Raw genomic sequence first — 21498 nt, 5'->3', positions numbered from 1 at the left:
GGTAGCCTGGTAACATTGATAAAAGCTGAATTAGTTACTACAGAGGTCTCTGGGAAGAACAGGGTGGCTGTTATTTGTGTGCATGGAAACACCCGAGAGTATCCTGTAACTTCAGTGTTTTTTGAGACCCCCAAAGGTAACCTCTCTCATCAGGTGGGGTTAGTGTCTCACTTACCACATGATGCTATTGTGGGAAGGGATTTTCCAAAATTCTGGGAACTCTGGGATTGTCCTGAGCCCCCCACTGGTGCCCCTATAAACCAGGAAGATGACCAGAATTCCTCTGGGAGTGGTGAGGACTCTCCTGAATTTCCCTTGTCGGTATTGGCGGGGGAAACTCGAGAAACTGGGGATGAGCCAACATCCTCAGATGAAAACATGCCGTCTGTGGAGTTTTTGGATCTTGAGGTTCACAGGGAAAATTTTGCCACAGAACAGTTAAAAGACCCCACTCTAATAAAGGCACGGGAAAATGTGGTGAAAATAGATGGCGAGTTAGTGAACCCAGATAAGACTTGCCCTTATCCTTACTTCACTATGGAAAGGGACCTTCTGTATCGAGTGGCTCAAAGGGCAGAAGAAACCATTGAGCAACTTGTAGTGCCCAAACCTTACAGGAAGTTGGTGTTAGAATTGGCTCATGGGCACATTCTGGGAGGTCATCTGGGGACAGAGAAAACCAGAGAGAGGGTATTGCAGAGATTCTATTGGCCTGGGGTCATGAAGGAAATAGAAAATTATTGTTCCTCCTGCCCTGTGTGTCAGAAGTCGGCACCTATGCCACATTTCCGTAACCCGCTGGTACCTCTTCCTATCATTGAGGTCCCCTTTGAAAGGATCACAATGGATTTGGTAGGTCCGATAATGAAGTCCGCCAGGGGGCATCAGTACATTTTGGTTATATTGGACTATGCCACCCGTTATCCGGAAGCAATTCCTCTCCGAAATACCTCGGCCAAAACCATAGCCAAAGAGCTATCTCTTGTTTTTAGCCGCGTGGGTATTTGTAAGGAACTGCTTACGGACCAAGGTACACCCTTTATGTCCCGGGTTATGAAAGAATTATGCAAGTTGTACAAAGTGACGCAATTGCGTACATCTGTGTATCACCCCCAAACAGATGGGTTGGTTGAAAGATTCAACAAAACCCTTAAACAAATGTTAAAGAAGGTGGTGGATAGAGATGGAAAGAATTGGGACTGTCTAATACCCTATCTAATGTTTGCCATTAGTGAGGTACCCCAATCCTCTACGGGTTTTTCACCCTTCGAGTTGCTCTATGGGAGACACCCAAGAGGGCTGCTGGATATCGCCAAGGAAACTTGGGAAAATGAGAGTTCTCCTCACAGGAGTGTGATTGAGCATGTCGCCCTGATGCAAGATAGAATTGCACAGGTAATGCCAATTGTAAAGGAACATTTAACCCAAGCGCAGTTAGCACAGCAGAGAGTGTACAACCGTGGGGCCAAGACCCGTACTTTTTCCCCGGGGGATAGGGTCTTGGTGCTAGTCCCTATGGTTGAAAGCAAATTTCTGGCCAAATGGCAAGGTCCATATGAAGTAATTGAAAAAATTAGTGAGGTGAACTACAGGGTTAGACAGCCAGGAAGGCGAAAGCCGGAGCAGATCTATCACGTCAATCTGCTGAAAGCCTGGAGGGATAGGGAATCCCTAGTCGCAGAGACTTTGTCACAAGTACAGCCTGATTGCTTAGTTCCTAAGGTTGGAATAGCAGACACCTTATCGAAACCCCAACAACAGGAGGTTAAAGAGTTTGTACTTCGTAACAAAGAGATTTTCTCTGAGCTTCCGGGACAAACATCTGGCGTAGAGCATGACATTATCACCCCGCCAGGAGAAAGGGTAAAACTAAAACCTTATAGAATACCAGAGGCCTGACGGGAGGCAATACGTGGGGAGGTTCAAAGGATGTTGGAATTGGGTGTGATAGAGGAGTCCCAGAGTGACTGGTCCAGTCCTATCATACTAGTGCCCAAACCTGATGGGAGCTGGCGGTTTTGTAACGATTTTCGACAATTAAATAAAGTTACAAAATTTGACACCTACCCCATGCCGCGTATAGATGAGTTGATTGACCGGCTGGGAACAGCCCGATATATGACAACTCTTGATCTCACCAAAGGGTATTGGCAAATTCCCCTGGCCGAGTTGGCCAAGGAGAAAACTGCGTTTGTAACCCCAGATGGGGCATTCCAATATCAGAGAATGCCGTTTGGGTTACAGAATGCACCGGCAACATTCCAGCGGAAAATGGATACGATTCTGAGGCCCCATCAGAAATATGCTGCAGCTTACCTGGTTGATGTGATTATCCATAGCACAGACTGGGTCTCACATTTGCCGAAAGTACAAGCAGTCCTAGACTCTATCCGGGAAGCTGGATTTACGGCCAATCCAAAGAAGTGTACCATTGGACAGGAGGAGGCCAAATATCTTGGGTACACTATTGGGAGGGGGGTGATAAAACCCCAAGTCAATAAAGTCGAGGCCATACAGAGTTGGCCACGTCCCAACAGCAAGAAACAGGTACGAGCCTTTCTGGGAATCGCTGGCTATTATCGACGATTCATTCCCCATTTTGCTTCTCAGGCTGTGCCCCTCACCAACCTGACAAAAGGGAAAGAGTCTGTCATGGTTAAATGGTCCCCAGAGGCTGAAGAAGCATTTCAGTCCTTAAAAACAGCCTTATGTAGCCAGCCAGTGTTGTACTCACCAGACTTCTCTAAGGACTTTGTTGTACAAACTGATGCATCAGACGTTGGGTTAGGAGCAGTGTTATCCCAGGTCTGAAACGGGGAAGAGCACCCAGTCATTTACCTCAGCAGGAAGTTGAAGTCCCATGAGGTAAATTACGCCACGATTGAGAAGGAATGGTTAGCAGTGAAGTGGGCTCTAGATTCCCTTCGGTACTATCTGCTAGGTAGGCACTTTGACCTGGTGACTGATCACGCTCCTTTAAAGTGGATGGCTCAGAACAAGGAGACCAATAGAAGGGTAAATAGGTGGTTCCTGGCCCTACAAGAATTTAACTTTACAGTTAAGCATCGCCCTGGTGTTAAAATGGGGAATGTGGATGCTTTGTCTCGGATACATGCGTGTCTGACTGCTTGTGTTACAACCCCAAGGTTGAAACAAGAGGGGGGGGTATGTGGCAGCACGCAGGTAAAGTCACTTGGTTGTATCCAGGATGGGAAATATGTGTGCCCTAGATTCAGGCTTTATGCAGACTTTTACAATTAGAGGGGAAGAGTTAATGAGCCCAGCTGAAGTAAGTGGGCTCATTAAGACCTCTACAAAAAACCCCAGCATGCTTAGGGAGAAGCTCCATCCTGGAACCAGTTTTGTGTTGTATAGACTGGGGAGTGTGATATCTGTTCTGTGCGGTGAGTTAACGCCTGTGTGTCAAACCTCTACAACAGAGACAGGGACTGCACAAGGCTGCACTCAGTTGTTAGACAGGGAATCTAAGTGTGTAGTTAGAGGTCAAGCTGACCAGGATTTATTTTCATGTTTCATTTTTGTTTGGCTGTTATATGTATCACTGCATGGAGCATAAATAAACCGCATCTTTTGTTTTTTGCACCTACAACGCTGTCTGCTGTGCCTGATTTTGTGTTGTGAACCCATCCAGGGGGGTCACACACACCCGCTGCCGAGCTAACCCCTCACAATATATATATATATATATATATATATATTGTGATCAAGGCTGCCAAAACATGTTAGCTGTTTGCTTTTATTTGAACCATATTTCAATAAATTTAAAAGGGAAGTTCCACCCAAAAATGGAACTTCCGCTTTTCAGAACCCTCCAGTGTCATATTTGGCACCTTTCAGGGGGAGGGGAGAGTAGATACTTGTACACTTCCCTAGGTACAGCCCAGCATAGGTGGGACAATTCAATGTAGTAATCACAAAATGTGGTTTATTTCATACTCAATGAAAAATGAATATGTGCCATATTTCCTTTTTCATACAAATACACTATCTGACTCAATGCCCACAGATTTTTATGTGAAACTAGCAAGCCAACCACACAAAAAAAACTTGACAAATTTCAGTATGTGAAGCTGGGTGTGCTGTGGTACATTTGTCAGTAGACAGACTATGTTCACACTGATCCAAAATGGAAGCCACACAACTTCCGATCTGACTTTGCCCTGTGACTTCAGGTCTAACTTCCATGCGACTTCAATGAATGGGATCCAACTTTGAGATGATTGCGACTTGTCCATTGACCAATTAAAACAACTCCTTTGCTTCTGGTGTGGATGAAACCTTGCGCCAAAAAAAAAAAAATGGGGTGGGAGCCCCCCAAATCCATACCAAGGCCTTTGAGCATTGTATGGATCTTGATGCGGAACCCCATGCAAAAAGGTAAAAAAATGGGGTGGGGTACCCCCCAAAATCCATACCAGATCCTTATGCGAGCATGCAACCCAGCAGGTCAGGAAAGGATGGGACAAGTGAGTGCCCCCCCTCATGAACCATACCTGGCCACATGCCCTCAACTTGGGGGGCTCTGCCCCCCACCCCAAAGCACCTTGTTTGGTCAAGGGCTTGTATGGGGACAAGGGCCTCTTCCCCACAACCCTGGGCTGTGGTTGTGGGGGTCTGTGGGCAGGGGGCTTATTGGAATCTGGAAGCCCCCTTTAACAGGGGGGGCCCAGATCCTGCTCCCCATGTGAATGAGTATGGGGTACATAGTACCCCTACCCATTCACCACAAAGTGTAAAAAATAAATAAAAACCCACACACAGTTTTTGACAATTCGTTTATTAAAAAGTTCTTAAATAGGTAAGGGGCGGGGACACCTCGTGATGCCACCTGGTGGCACTGCCCCTATGTGATGTCACCAATCTAGCATGCACATATCAGTGACATCACACGGGGTGGTGCCAAAAATGAAATGTTTTATCTTTTTTTTCCTTATATATGTCAGTTTTGCTGCAGCAGATTTTATACATGGTACAGATGCACCACTTTACAGGTAGACTAAGGGGACTCTCCCAGGCACTATATTTAAAGGAATTTTTCATTTTTAAGCATCATTAAAAACACTACTCCTTTATAAAATTATCTTTTTTTAAAGTTATTTTTTTGCATTGGTACATGTCCCCCCAGGGCAGTACCAGGGCCCCATTCCCATTTTATGGCCAATAACTTGCTTTTGATTTTTCAAATTTGTGTCCCATAGACTTCAATAGGGTTTGCGTTTCGGGTCTGAACTTTTGCGATGTTCAAGAGTTTTTGTGCAAACCAAACTGGGGAGTATTTGACCCATCTCTAGTCATTAGCATTCAAAGTATTACGTGCAGTTTAACCAGTTCCAAACCAGCTGCTTCAGTTATACTGTGGCAGGTAGGCCCAACTGCGTGAAGCATCGTAGCTATACGTCACTTGTACCGTGGCTGCAGCAATCAGATTCAATCCAGAACCGATCAATCCCCAGGCCCAGGCCAATGGTATCTGGCCTGGACGTGGTGATTGCTCCCGACGAATGAGATCCTTTCCCTGCATGTGTAAGTGTAAACACAGCAGGGGAAGTGATGTCATCTCTCCTTGTGGAAGGCTTTTCATTCCAGAGAGAGGAAAGAATACATCTCACAGTAAGTGCACCATCACTACACTGACACCAGTTCACGTAGGTACACTTGCCACCCCCCAATCATCCCCCGATCACTCCCCAGTTAACCCGTTCACCCCCTGTCACTTTGTCACCCAGTGCAGTGTTCATTTTTTTTTTTTGATCAATATACTGGCGTCATTAGTGACAAAAATCAGCATTAGGGTACTTAGTGTAGGCCTAGATAGGTCTAGGGACCTTCCTAATCCCCTCTAATAAAGGTTTAACCCATTGATCCCCCCCGTCACCAGTGATCACCGGATGTGTCATGGGTGACGCTGGTTAGCTAGTTTATTTTTTATAGCGTCAGGGCACCCGCTGTATTTGACCTAAATAAAGGTCTAACCCCCTGATCACCCAGTGGGTGATATCAGTAAGGTTTTAGATAGGGTCAGATAGGGTCTGCATAACCCCAGGCAGCGTCAGATTAGTTCCAGTAGTGCTAACACCCACGCGTGCACCATACACCTCCCTTAGCAGTATAGTGTCTGAACGGATCAATATCTGACCTGATCAGATCTATACTAGCATCCCCAGCAGTTTAGGGTTCCCAAAAATGCAGTGTTAGCGGGATCAGCCCAGATACTTACTAGCACCTGCGTTTAGCCCCTCTGCCCAGCTCACCTAAGTGCAGTATCAATCGATCACTGTCACTTACAGAACAGAACACACATAACTGCAGTGTTTGCAGAGTTAGGCCTGATACTTGCGAATGTTAACAGATTTTTTTGTAGCATTTGAAGCAGTCGCTGACAGTGAGGAGATTTTTTTCCTGTGAGTCTCACTATTGTACCAGTAAATTTAGAGACCAAAATGTCAAATAAAAGGTACAGTAGTGAAGAGGCCTACACGTTTCTGAGCATGACAGATAGTGAAGAGGAAGTAACTCATCTATCAGATTAAGGATCAGAATACAAACCGGTAGACAGCAGCAGCACCCTGACAGATAGCTCTGAGGATGGACTTGTGGTCTCTGCCAAGCTCAGGCTTACCCGACTCCATTACATAGTTACATAGTTAGTAAGGTTGAATAAAGACACCAGTCCATCCAGTTCAACCTGAGTGAGTGGCTACAATTGTCCCTATCCCTGTACAATGCACACTCACAACAGTCCCTACCCTCAAGGAGCCCACAATCCAGGGTCCCCATTCATATACTAGGGCCAATTTTGGACAGAAGCCAATTAACCTACCTGCATGTCTTTGGAGTGTGGGAGGAAACTGGAGTACCCAGAGGAAATCCACGCAGGCACAGGGAGAACATGCAAACTCCAGGCAGGAAGTGTTGTGGTTGGGAAATGAACCAGTGACCCTTCTTACTGCTAGGTGAGAGTGCTAACCACTACACCACTGTACCGCCCATTCTTCTGCTATCGTTGAGGTGCAAGAACCGTAGGGCTCTCGTATGGAGCAGAGAGCCAGTAATAGTGCCACTCATCCTTCTGGTGAACTGGCAAGCACCAGCAGCCTAGTACATCCATGTCATACTGCACTGCACTTGGTGATGTGGCGAGTCCCATAAGTGTAGTTCAAGCTAGCGAGGTGAGTAGCATGAGTAGTGTCCCACTGCCACCAAGAAGAAGACAAAGAAGAAGACAAACACAGGCCCCTCAGTGCCCTTCCTGCTGCATTCACCAATCCTAATTGGGAGCCCACCACTTCTTCAGCACCCGTACTTCCCCCATTCACTGACCAATCCGGAATTCAGGTGGAAACAGTTGATATTACATCACTTGATTTTTATTCGCTGTTTTCACAGTAGATTTCCATAGAACTATTGTGGACCAAAGCAGTTTGCATGCTAGTCAATTAATCGCCGCTAATCCCCAGTTGATCCTTGCCAGGGATTGGAGGCCTATTATGGTCTCTGAATTTAAGATCTTCCTGGGCCTATCCCTCCCCATGGGTATAACTAAAAAGAGTGAGTTGCGGTCATATTGGTCCACTGACCCAATTCACCATATGTCCGTATTCTCTGCCTCCATGACCAGGACACAATACGAACAGATCTTGTGGTTCATTCACTTCAATGATAATGAACTCTATTATCCTTGGGGTGACCCTGGATTTGATTGGCCTTGTTTACTCCCGATCAAGTTGTCTGCATTGATGAGTCCCTGATTAAGTCTTCTGGCCACTTGTCTATCAAACAGTATCTTCCCAGCAAGCGTGCCAGATATGGGGTCAAGATGTATAAGCTCTGTGACAGGGCAACAGGCTATACATATAGTTTTATGGTTTACGAGGGAAATGATAGTCAAGAGTAGTAAGATTGTGTGGGATTGGTGTCACTCTTATTCGGAAAGGGTACTACTTGTATGTGGACAATTATTACATAAGCGTGTCACTTTTTAGTCACCTTTTGGATTATGGAATTGGTGCATGTGGCACGTGCGATCTAATCGCTGGGGGTTCCCCCAATGGCTTGTAGAATCCTGACTTAGACGGGGGAGAGAGCTTGCTTGAAGTGTAATAATTTGTAATAATTTGTTAGCCATGAAGTGGAGGGATTCATGGAATGTTTTCCTTCCGTCCTCCCTTCACATAGATACAAATATTTACTGGTGTTGTGGAGAAACCCCTCTGTTTCCATGAATACAAACTTAATATGAGAGGGGTGTACCTCAACGTCCAGTTGTTGGTGCCATATCTAATTGCCCGTAAGGCCAGATGCTGGTACAAAAAAGTGTCTGTATTTTTATGTCAATTGGCTCTGCTGAACACTTTTGTGCTATACAAAGCTTCAGGATGGACTGGATCCTTCCTTAAATTCCAGGAAGAGATTGTCACAGCCCTTCCGTTTCCAGACAGTCCTATGACCCAACTTCCCAATCCAAATGCAGAGAGCAGGCTGCATGAGAGGCATTTTCTGTATGTCCTCCCTGGTACCCTTACCCAAAGAACCCCCCTAAAGAAGATTTTGTGTCTACAGAAAATGCAGACTTAGGCGTGACACCCGCTTTTATTGTCCCTCCTGTCCTGACCAACCTGGTCCCTGCATCAGTGACTGTTTCAAACGCTACCACACACTAGTTGAGTATTAGCGTAAGGTACAGCATTACACAGTACTAGGGCACACTATAACAGGATCTCAAAAGATGTGATGGTCATCACATTTTGAGAGACCCTAATCTGCAACTATCAGTTTACAGTTTTATAAAAATGAAAAAAAAAACACAAAAACACAAAAAATATAAATTAAAAAAATCCAAAAATACTTGTGGTTTTATTTTTCTTCTCTCTCTCTATTGTTCTCTCTCTTATGTTCGCTCTATACTGTTCGCTCTATTGTTCACTCACTATTATTCCATATCTATTGTTCTTTCTCTGTTTTATTTTTACTATCTTTTATTGTATTTGCTTTGCAGGTATTGTATGTTATACTGTAATTTTACTTTGTTTTATTGTTAATCATCATTTACTTAGCAGGTATGCCATTCATCTGCAGAATGGGTTTATTTATTTTGACAGCAAATATTGTTTTCTCCCACAATATGTAAAGCTGTGACTCCAGCGCTGTCAGAGGTGATTTCGCCACCACAGTTTAAAAAAAATGGTGCATGTATGCCCATCATTAGAAGTGGGTGGATGAAGGGCGGTATTTTAATGGTGGACATACCCACCGATCAATCTCTTTTTTTCATTCAGCCCACAGGCTGCATGAAAAAAAGAACATTACAATGTATGCAAAACAAGGACCAGCGACGTACTGGTATGTTGCTGGACTTTGAGTGGTTGTACCAGAATGATGCCTGCAGGTTTAGGTATCATCTTGGTATCATTCTTTCAGCCAGTGGTCGGCTTTCATGTAACAGCAATCCGAGTGGCTAATTAGCTTCTAGACTGCTTTTACAAGCAGTGGGAGGGTACCTTCTCCCTCTTCTCACCGTCTTCCATGGTTTTCTTGGGCTCTCCTGTTCCAACAGGGAACCCGAGAATGCAGCTGGTGGTTCTGCCAGCTGACCATAGAGCTGATCAGAGACCAGAATGGCTATAATCATCTCTATGGCCTAAGAAACTGGAAGCTACGAGCATTTCATGACTTAGGTTTTCGCCGAATATAAACGGTGACATTGGGAAATTGGCAAAGTATTTTATCACACCGATCTTGGTGTGGTCAGATGCTCTAATAGACCCAATTTGTTTCAAAAAAGACTACCTGTCACTAACTATTGCTATCATATGGGAAATATTTAAATTCCCTGAGATAACAATAAAAATGATTTAAAAAAATGAAAGGAACAGTTTAAAAATAAAATAAAAAAGCAAAATAAATAATGTAAAGAAAAAAAATAAGCACATCTGTCCCCCCGTGCTTACGCACAAAGGTGAACGCAAGCGTTGGTCTGGTTTCATAAGTAAACAGCAATTGCACCATGCATGTGAGCTATCAACACAAAGGTCAGATCAAAGGCAGTCATTTTAGAAGTAGATCTCCTCTGTAAATCTAAAGTGGTAAACTGTAAAGGCTTTTAAAGGCTTTTAAAAAATGTATGTAATTTGACGCCGCTGCACGTTTGTGCGCAATTTTAAAGCATGTCATGTTTAATATCCATGTACTCGGCATAAGATCATCTTTTTTATTTCATCAAACATTTGGGCAATATAGTGTGTTTAGTGCATTAAAATAAAAAAAATTGTGTTTTTTCCCAAAAAATTGAGTTTGAATAATTGCTGCGCAAATACTCTGAAAAAAAAATTGCAACACCCACCATTTTAATCTGTAGGGCCTTTGCTTTAAAAAAAATATAATGTTTGGGGGTTCAAAGTAATTTTCTTGCAAACAAATATATATTTTTTCATGTAAACAAAAAGTGTTAGAAAGAGCTTTGTCTTCAAGTGGTTAGAAGAATAGGTGATGTGTGACATAAGCTTCTAAATGTTGTGTATTTTATATTTTGCCACAAGTTGCGGGAAAATTACATTTTTTTTTTTTGCACAGACGTCACTAAATGATATATTGCTCAAACATGCCATGGGCATATGTGAAATTACAACCCAAAATACATTCTGCTGCTTTTTTTGAGTATGTGTGTGAGACTTTTTTGGGAGCCTAGCCTTGTACAGGACCCCGAAAACCAAGCACCGCCTTCGGGCTTTCTAAGGGCGTAAAATGGTGATTTCACTTCCTCGCTACCTGGCCCCATTTTGGAAAGTAGACACCCCAATCTATTTGCTGAGAGGCACGTTGAGTATTTTGCAGATCTCGCTTTTTGTCACAAAGTTTTGAAAATTGAATAAAGAAAAACTTTTTTTTCTTTTCTTTCTTCATTTTCAAAAACAAATGAGAGCTGAAAAATAATCACCATGCCTCATAGCAAATACCTTGGGGTGTCTACTTTCCAAAATGGCATCATTTGGGGAGGTTTTTTGCTATTTTGGCATTTTATGGTCTTCGAAACTGTGATATGTAGTGAGGAGTGAAATCAAAAATGTACGCCCTTGGAAAGCCTGAAGGCGGTGATTGGATTTTGGGGTCCTTTACACAGCTAGGCTCCCAAAAAATCTCACAAATGTGGTATCCCCAAACTCAGGAGAAACAGCATAATGTATTTTGGGGTGTAATTCCACATATGCCCATGGCATGTTTGAGAAATATATCATTTAGTGACAGCTTTGCGCAAAAAAAAGGAAAAGTTTGTAATTTTCCGGCAACTTGTAGCAAAATATTAAATATTCTATGGACTCAACATGCCTCTCAGCAAATAGCTTTGCATGTTTACTTTTCAAAATGGGGTTATTTGGGTGCCTTTGTGCTATCTGGGCATTTTATGGCCTTCGAAACTGTTATAGGTAGTAAGAAGTGAAATCAAAAATGTACTCCCTTAGAAATCCTGAAGGCGGTGCTTGGTTTTCGGGGTCCTGTACACAGCTAGACTCCTAAATAGTCTCACACTTTTGGTATCCCCATACTTAGGAGAAGCAGCAAAATGTATTTTGGGGTGTAATTCCACATTTAACCATGGCATGTGTGAGCAATATATCATTTAGTGACAACTTTGTGTAATTGTTTTTTTTTTTTCGTCACTCAAAAAAATAAATTATTCAATGGGCTCAACCTGCCTCTCAGCAATTTCCTTGGTGGGTCTACTTTCCAAAATTGGATAATTTGTACTGCTCTGCCATTTTAGCACTTCAAGAAATAAGATAGGCAGCCATAAACTAAAAGCTGCAAAAACAGCTGTAACTATGGTAAAGAAAATGTACCATAGTTTTTAGATGCTATAACTTTTGCGAAAATCAATACATATATATGCTTATTGACATTTTTTGGCCACAGACATGTGGCTGAATACATTTTGGCCTAAATGTATGACTAAAATTGAGTTTATTGGCTTTTTCTTTTAACAAAAGTAGAAAATATTATTTTATTCAAAATTTTAGGTCTATTTCCATTTATATTGCAAAAAAAATTTTAATCGCAGAGGCAATCAAATACCATCAAATGAAAGCTCTATTTGTGGGGAAAAAAGGACGCAAATTGTAAAAAGTGCTCTGGTCATTGAGCAGCCTAATCTTCCGGGTTGAAGTGGTTATGGTAGTGATGGGAGTCGCAGGTTTTTGAAAAAAAAGATTGGATCTATCTGAGAGGAAAGGAGCAGGTTTGTTGAATAAAGCCCCATACACAATATTAGATTTTCTGCTGATTTTTGTATTCGCCAAAACCAAGTAGATCAAGGGCCTGCCTGATTGCATTCAAATTGAAACTCCTAAGGTTTGGCCTCATATTATATGGTTTTGGTAAATCTGAAGGAAAAAATCAGCAGAAAATCTGATAGTGTGTATGGGGCTTTAGGCTGAATGAAAATGCACAAATTGAGAGGTGATCTTTAAAGGGTCTGAGGTAGGACTTATGCCACATGTTTGTAGTTAAACAGATGTGTATGATCTTCCTATGTAATTGAGATTCTTACACAGGGAGAAAAAACAAGGGACGTGCTCCCCTAGTGTAAAACCTCCCTTTTATTTTGACACAATAAATTTTTTTTTTTAAAGATGCACTCACATGGTTCCAGTAAAACAACACACCTGTCACAGTGTAAAAGAAGCCAGAGTCATCCATCCACCAAGCTGAATGGCTGATCCAACAATGTACTTCTACCTGCAGCCTAATGTTTAGCTCATCATAGGGCTTTTTCAGCCTCTTCTGTGTAGAGATCTAATTCTGCTGCTAAAGTAGAAGGAAGGTTAACTCTTTTATCCTACTTTCCTATCTGCTTCTTGAGGCTAGCTGAATTATGTGGCCCCGCATACTAGCCTCGTGTGTCTCCCAAAATGAATCTGCAGAGAAAACAGAGCCAACATTTTAAGAAAATTATGTTTGGATATGGGACTGAAGAAATGTAAATGTAGTGAAGGCCTTCGGGCTACTGTGCGTAAGTAAGAAAGAACTATATATGTGTATAAAAGTGTAGGTGTATTCACAGGTGCTGCAAAATAAAAGTGTTCACAATAACACCAAAAGATGAAGGCACCCGGCTGTAACGCGTAGGGATTGGCTGAGACGGACGTTTGTCACAGGGCATGTGAGAAGGTGTTGTGACGCCGACCTGTTACCATTTTTATTCTGCTTGTTTTAAACTGTTACATTGTAAGAGACCACCCTTAGTTATTTAATAAATATACCCACTTGGTCTAAACATACTGCACTAGTGGAGGTTCCTTTCTCTTTTCCTTCCCTGATATATTGCTGAGTGACGGAGATCATTCATGTGGAGGAACAGAGAGAGGAGTGTCATTTAGGAATTGATTCCATCTAAGGATGAGCCGAACACCCCTCGGTTTGGTTCGTACCAGAACCTGGGAACAGACCTAAACTTTGTGTGAACTTTAGAACCCTATTAAAATCTATGGGACTTGAATGTTAAAAATCAAAAGTGCTAATTTTAAAGGCTAATATGCAAGTTATTGTCCTACAAAGTGTTTTCGAGCAGTGATTTTAATAATGCTTAAAGTGAAACAATAAAAATGTAATATTCCTTTAAATTTCGTACCTGGGGGGTGTCTATAGTATGCCTGTAAAGGGGCGCATGTTTCCCGTGCTTAGAACTGTCCCTGCACAAAGTGTAATTTCTGCAGGAAAAAAAGTCATTTAAAATCACTCGCGGCTATAATGAATTGTAGGCTCCCCGTAATACAAAGAACAGTCATTGAGAGTCATTGATAAAAAAAAAAGCTTGGGGTTCCCCCAAATTCAATTACCAGGTCCTTCAGGTCTGGTATGGATATTAGGGGAAACCCACGTCAAATGTAAAAAAAAATGACGTGGAGTTCCCCCTAAAAATCCATACCAGACCCTTTATCCGAGCACGCAACCTGGCAGGCTGCAGGAAAGAGGGGGGGATGAGAGAGGCCCCCCCTCCTGAACCAAACCAGGCCACATGCCCTCAACATTGGGAAGATGCTTTGGGGGTCTGGGACCCCTCAAAGCACCTTGTCCCCATGTTGATGAGGACAAGGGCCTCTTCCTCACAACCCTGGCCGGTGGTTGTGGGGGTCTGTGGGCGGGGGGGCTTATTAGAATCTGGAAACCCCCTTTAGCAAGGGAACCCCCAGATCCCGCCCCCCAGTTTTAAACGGTAAGGGGATACAAAAGTAGCCCTACCATTTCACAAGGAAAGTGTAAAAGAATGTTGCAAAAGACACACACACCGTTGAAAAGTCCTTTATTAAAAATAAAAAAAATGTAAAAAATATTCCGGCGGTGGTAATCCACTCTTGCTATCAGACGACAGATGATCATCTCTCCGGGGTCCAGCGATGGCTGATCTGATCCAGCGACGGGTGATCTCTCCCTCCAGCACAGCACAGTCCATCCATCCTCTGTCTCCACTGGCGGACATTTCTTATATGAGGAGGGCGGGGCCATCCGTCACCTGACCCTGCCCCCTTCTGATGCAAATGGAGAAGCCTGGCTTCCCCAATGATGTGTGGATGACCCCGCCCCCCCTCTGATGTGATGGAAACCTGCAGACCTGAAGGGCCTGGTAATTGAATTTGGGGGAACCCCGCGTTTTTTTTTTTTATCAGTGACTTTCAATGACTGTTCTTTGTATTACGGGGAGCCGGCAATTCATTATTGCCCCCATGTACTGTCTTAAAGTGCTTCGCCAGAGGTTTTTCTCGATCCTTCTCTTTCAATTCTTTCAAATGTTCACCAATCCTTACACGTAGTGGTCTCTTTGTTTTTGCCTATATATGATTTCTAACACACGGGCAGGTTAACATATAGATTAGTCTGGGCGTAGCACAATTGATCAAATCCTTAATTTGATAACATTTTCCACCACCAGTGTCTGTAAATGTGGCCGTACGATCCACAAAAGGACCTGAGCATAAGTTCTTTCATTCTCTGTTGTCTTTTTATTACTCTGGAGTAGCTCATCTCTTTTATAGCTTGCTGCCCTAAGTTTGGCCCTACGTAATTGTCTATGAGAGTAACCACGTTCCTGAAATCTGGTATACAGCTCTCTCTCACTTAATTTTACTTTCAATAAATTTTTATTGAGAGTTTAGAGAGATACATATAGGCGTATAAACAATGCTCAATTGTACAAAACATCATATAGAGTACAGTTTTGACAGAAAATAAACCCTGAGACTTAATGAGTATTGCTAAACTCAGATTGCTAACTGGTGTAGACCAGATAACCCTTATGCGAAATATCCTAAACAATGCGGAACCTTATTAGCAATAAACCTCTTGGTCCCGTAAATCAAACATATGAACTTGAGGGTCGAGCCTCCTGGGCCCAGCTCCCTGAATGGGAACTAGCTGTGCCGAACACCCGAAGACCCTACCCGTCACAAGATCGTACAACTGTTATGAAAACATCTTCTGGACTAAGTAACATAAAACTAATGTCTCGGAACTAATTATCATTAAATACCTTGGAAGATAAAATAACCAAAATGATCGATCAGAATAAGACATTGAACAATCTGCTAACAGAATTGAGGCTTGAGGTTTATAATCTTATAGAGGGCATAGACCTCATGTTGTACCTACATTAAGCCTGAGAAGAGGCACTGAATAAGAAGGAAGATTTACATAGAGAGTAGAAGAAAGAAGGGAAAGAAAAGATAAAAGGAAAAGGAAAGAGACGCGAAATGAAGTAGCTCCTGTCAAAGTGGGTCCCTCTCACCAGGCCTCAACACGAAATCCCTGGTGAATGAAAACACTTAGAGGTGTATCTGATCCAAGGATCCCATATAGCTGTATGCTTTTCTACCTTATCTAGGAAGATGCTTACTGTTTTTTTCCTGAACCATGATCCAAGCAATTTTTCTTTTAACCAATCTCAAGGAAACAGTAGGTTGTTTCCAGGCGTTGGCAATGGTAAGTTTAGTTCCGACAAGAATAAATCTAATGAGTTGTTGAGTTAATTTGGGGACGCCCAGTTATGGGAAATTTAGTAAAGCTATTTGAGGCGTTTTGTGGATGGGCAAGGTTGTGATCTTCCGTATGATTTGGAACACCTTATTCCATAGATTTCAGATTTTTGGGCAATCCCACCAAATATGTAACATAGACCCAATATGACCACAATTACGGAAACAAAGGGGAGAGGCATTCGGGTAGATTTTAGCCAGTCCGAGAGGAACCATGTACCATCTCATAAGAATCTTTAAGTTAGCTTCAATGAGAGTTGCATTCAGAAAGCCCTTGAAGGCCGTAAGAGACGCCTTATGCCAATCTCCTAGGGACCATTGTTGTTGTAGATCTGTTTCCCATTCTCGCATGAAAAGTGTTTTAGAATCTGCTTGGGTAAGAGCACGATAGATCACCGATATCCCCCCCTTCTGCTCCATGGCTTGACCACACCAAAGTTCATATTCAGTGATAGAAAGAGGGGAGTCAGCTGAGAAACCCAAGGACTTTAGAAAATGGGAAATTTGGTGGAATCAGAATTTTTCGATTTCAGGCATGTGAAGCTTTTTGATATAGTGACCCATAGATAAAGGACCTGAGGGGGAAATAAAGTGGCCAATCCTATATAACCCTTTATCCAGCCACCAACGGAAGGCCATAATGTCCTGTCCTGGAGGGAAGAGGGGATTCCTGAATATGTGGGAAAGGGGTTTCCAGTGGGAGGTTACAAACCGATTAGTTTTCAAAGAGTCCCAAAGGGCGATGGAGTGGGAGAGAGTAGGCGCCATAATGGCCGGTCTGGACCTAGGTGCGCTCCATAAAAGGTAATCCAGGGTATGGCTGGGAACCGCCTGTCTCTCCATCTGAACCCAGTCCGGTTGGGATATTTTAAGGTAAATAGTGGAAAGTTGGGAGAGTTGCGCTGCCTGGTAATACCAAAGGATGTTTGGGACTCCCAGACCCCCTTGATTTTTGTTGCGGAATAGAGTTTCTTTAGAAATTCTATGACCCTTGGTTCCCCAAATATATTTCATGATTCTGGACTGAAAGCTACGAATACGGTCCCTAGGGACAGGGATGAGCAAAGACCGAAAGAGATACAAAATACGTGGGAGAAGCGTCATTTTAACCGAATTTACCCTGCCTAGCCAGGATAATTTAAGGGTATCCCAGAAGGCCAGATCCTCCTCAAGCTTATGGAATGTCGAGGGGAAGTTAGCTGTGCATAATTTGTCAATGGAAGCCGACAGGTGTTGGGGATACTGGGGATGTAAGGAAGAATCGAATCCGACCAATCAAATCGAAAGTTACGTTTAAGTTGTGAAACAAGTATAGATGGAAGATTAACGTTAAGCACTAAGGACTTGGCATAATTGACCCTTAGCCCAGAGGCCGCGTACACACGGGCGGACTGTCCGCCCAACTAGGTTCGTCAAACAGTTTGACAAACAGTCCGTTCAAAATTAGCATGAACGGACTTGACCACACACGACGAACGAACAGTCCGCTGAAAACTTGCGCGATGACGTGAACGGCACGTACGACGGGACGAGAAATTCGAAGTCCAATACACTGCAATGCAACCTTCGCCGTGTAAATTCTTTCTGAGCATGCGCAAGACTTAGTTTATCGAACAAGCCTACACACGAGCGGACTGTCCGCTCAAACCAAGTTTCAGCGGACAGTCTTACGGAAATTCCGAAAAACTTTGTTCGTCAGACTGTCCGCTGAAACTGTCCGCTGAAGCCCACACACGAGCGGACTGTCCGCTGAAACACTGTTCAGCGGACAAAGTTGGGCAAACAGTCCGCCCGTGTGTACGCGGCCAGAGATTTTGCCAAGATCATCGAGCAGTTTGCATATTACTGGGAGCGAGGTGGTTTGAGAGGAAATAAAAAGCAGTACATCGTCAGCAAATAGGGCACACTTGTGTATTTTCGATCCACATCTTATACCCTTAATGTCAGGGTTCGCTCTAATTGTTATAGCAAGTGTTTCAATGACCATGGCAAAAATCAACAGAGATAAGGGGCACCCCTGCCTTGTGCCCCTGAGGATCGGGAAGGGGTTCAAATAGTATCCCTGCATCTTTTTTTGTGCCTCTGGAGTCGAGTAAAGTGCGTGAATAATGTTCATGAAGGACTGTCCGAATCCCCATTTTTCCAGTGTGGGGAACAGGAAAGACCAGGATACAGAATTGAACGCCTTCATGAGATCTAGTGAGAGGAGGCACCCCTGTTGGGGAGGACCACCGTCCCACCTGGACTTCAAAAGTGAAACTATGTCTATGGCCCTCCTTATTTGATCCGGGCCTTGTCTCCCCGGTATAAAGCCTACTTGGTCAGCATGAACATATAGGCTAATGAAGTTAGATAATCGATTAGCCAAGAGTTTGGTCAAGATTTTAAGGTCATTATTGATCAAAGATATGGGTCTAAAGTTAGACACACAGCTGGGGTCCCTCACAGGTTTAGGAATTACCGTTACGAAAGCTGAATTCAAGGCTTTATCCAGGGGAGAGCCAGATCTAAGGTGGTTAAAGAAGCGTGCTAGATATGGGGCTAGAGTCTGAGAGAAGTGTTTGTAGTACTTATAGAATTCCGCCGGGATTCCGTCCGGTCCCGGCGTCTTACCCGCCTGCATAGATTTAAGCGCCTGGAGAATCTCCAGGACCGTGATAGGGGCGTCCAACCTATTTCGGTATGTTTCCGTGAGGATTGGTATATCTATGTCGGCCAAGTAAGTCGTTAGTTCTTCCTTACTGTAATCCGACCTAGAGGTGTAGAGAGATGTATAAAACTCTGCAAAACAGTTGTTAATCCCATCTGGGGTGTGAAGCAACTGACCGGAGTTATCCCTGATATGTGAAATGCTCAGCCCCCCTGCCTGTTCTCTGGAGAGCCAGGCCAGCATCCTACCCGACCTCTCCCCCTGCTCAAAGATCCGCTGGGACTGAGCCAGCATTCTCTTCTGGGTGAGAGAGGTACGGAGATCAACAGCCTCCCTGGTCAGGATTTGCAGTTGCCGATAATGGTGGGGATCCCGAGTGCGGACAAAAAGAGCCTCCGCGCGGACCGCCTCCTCTTCTGCCTTTTTTAGCTCTGCTCTACGTTCCCTGCGTATTTTGCCTATGATAGTCTGATAGTGTCCCCTCGTGGTAGCCTTAAAGGCATCCCACGCTACCGTGACCCCAGCCGAACCTGCATTCTCCTCCCAATAGCTGTTCAATTCGGTCCTAAAATGAGTGTCCACAGCGGCATCTGAGATCCAGAACCTGGAAAGCCTCCATAGTCTAACCGCTGGTCCCAGGGAAAGATCCAATGTCAGGTACAAAGGTGCATGGTCAGATATCCCCCTGGGCAATATTTGTATATCTACGACCCTTGGGAGGACTGGGCTCCGCGCAAAGACCAAGTCAATGCGGGAGAATGTTTTGTGGGTGGCAGAGTGACATGTAAATGCCCGAGACCCGGGGTGTCTCCACCTCCAGACATCCGTCAGGCCATATGTGTCTGCCCAGGCAGCAAGCCCAGGTCCATGGTGTCCCCCTGGAGTCAGTCTGTCCATGTCTGGGTCAGGAACTAGATTAAAATCACCCAGGATAAGAGCATTATCAGAGGCAAACTCGGCCATCTTACTAGTGATTTGGTTCAGCACCAGCAATGAGGCCGGCGGGGGCAAGTACAATCCCACAATGGTCCAGGTCATTGAGTAAATTGTCGCATGAACAATGACATACCTGCCGTCCGGGTCCAAGGCCAGATCCAGGAGCCGAAAGGGGAGGGACTTCAATACTAGGACACTCACCCCCCTGGCAAAACTAGAGTGGGTGGAGTGGTAATGGTACCCCACCCAGGGTTTTTTAAGGGAAAGCAGCCTACTTCCAATGAGGTGCGTCTCCTGGAGTATGCATATATGTGGGTTATAGCTTTTAAGAAATTGGAACACCAGGGATCGCTTAACCGGGGAGTTCAATCCCCTGGTGTTCCAGGATACAATGTTAAGTGTGGACATGGCTTCTGGGGGCAGTGGAAGGATCAGGATCATTGTGGAACCCGGCTCCCGGATTGGACCGCTGGACCCGGGACATACATATCTGAGGACAATGCAACACTGAAATATCAATATTTTTAGTAAACAAGTACAACAAAACTAAACAGAGAACAAACAAAAAACCCCAATAACCATACATGAGAAAAGAAAAAGGGAAACAAAAGTCCCTGGCCCCGTTAGGGGAACAGTCCCCACCCCCCACCCCACCCAACCCCCTTAAACTGAGGAGGGTATCCATCCCAAAGTGCATCAGCTCGCCGGCTGCAACTGGGGGTCCGTGCAGGAGGCAAGTTCCACCCCTCCCAGACATCCTGGGGGGGTGCAGGTAACCAAGTGAGCGGCTCACTAGGCGTGAGGCAACCGCCTGCTCTATAAAGAAGGCTGACAGGGACAGGGACCTGGGAGGATAAAGAAAATTTGCAGATTGTCCCATCAGTGAAAATGATCCAAAAAGGGGGGAAGAAGGAGCATATGGTATGAGCCCCCATGCTCCAGGAGGGAGCAGGAAAGGGCAAAGAGGAGCTGCGTGTCACAGTCCTCTCCCGACCGTATCTCAGGTCAGGGGTATCAACTTAAACTCCCGCTACTGGGGAGGTTTCTGCCAGCGTTAGAGGTGAGCCCACCATCGGTGCAAACTGGGCACAACAGGTGCAACAAAGGTCGTGGGCATCCCAACAGTAGAATGGATTGTAAACAATTCCGAAGAGGTAGTTAGTCGATCAGGGGGCGGGCGCCAGCGAATCAATCCAGGCGGATGCCTCTCCGGGGGTGTTAAAGAAGCGGGTCGTCTCTCCATCCTGGACTCGTAGACGGGCCGGAAAAAGAACACTATAGCGGATGTTACGTGCTCTCAAAGTCGCTTTCACGTAATCAAAGGATTTCCTGAGCTTCTGAGTCTCCACCGAGTAGTCAGGGAAGATCATCAGTCTGGCATTCTGATATTGAAGGTCGCCGACCGTTCTAGAAGCGTGGAGAACTGCATCACGGTCTCTGAAATTGAGGAGGCGGAGGATGAAGGTTCGCGGGGGGGCTCCAGGAGGCCCCGGTTTAGGTGGTACACGGTGCGCCCTTTCCACTGCAAAGTGAGGCGAGAAACGAGCAGCAGGGAGGAGGTCCCGCAGCATGCCCTCCACAAAGCAGGTGGGGTTGTTCCCCTCAACCCCCTCCGGGAGGCCGACAATGCGGAGATTATTGCGCCGGTTCCTATTCTCTGCATCTTCGGCTCTGTATTCCAAGGCTTTAACTTTAGTTTGAAGGGTGCGAAGTGCAGCTCCATGCTCGGACACTGTGTCTTCAGTATTGCTCACCCTTTGCTCAGTCTCAGTAACCCTGGATCTGAGTTTGTCTATGTCCTGTCTGATAAGACCCATATCCAGCTGCACGGCTTCCATTTTGGCTGTTAGGGTGGTTTGACAAGTGGCAATG

The sequence above is a fragment of the Lithobates pipiens genome, unplaced genomic scaffold, assembly GCF_037356315.1.
Source record: "Lithobates pipiens isolate NorthernLeopardFrog02 unplaced genomic scaffold, aLitPip1_a1.2 Scaffold_16, whole genome shotgun sequence".
Classification (NCBI taxonomy): Eukaryota; Metazoa; Chordata; class Amphibia; order Anura; family Ranidae; genus Lithobates; species Lithobates pipiens.
Note: the sequence above shows the minus strand (reverse complement) of the source record.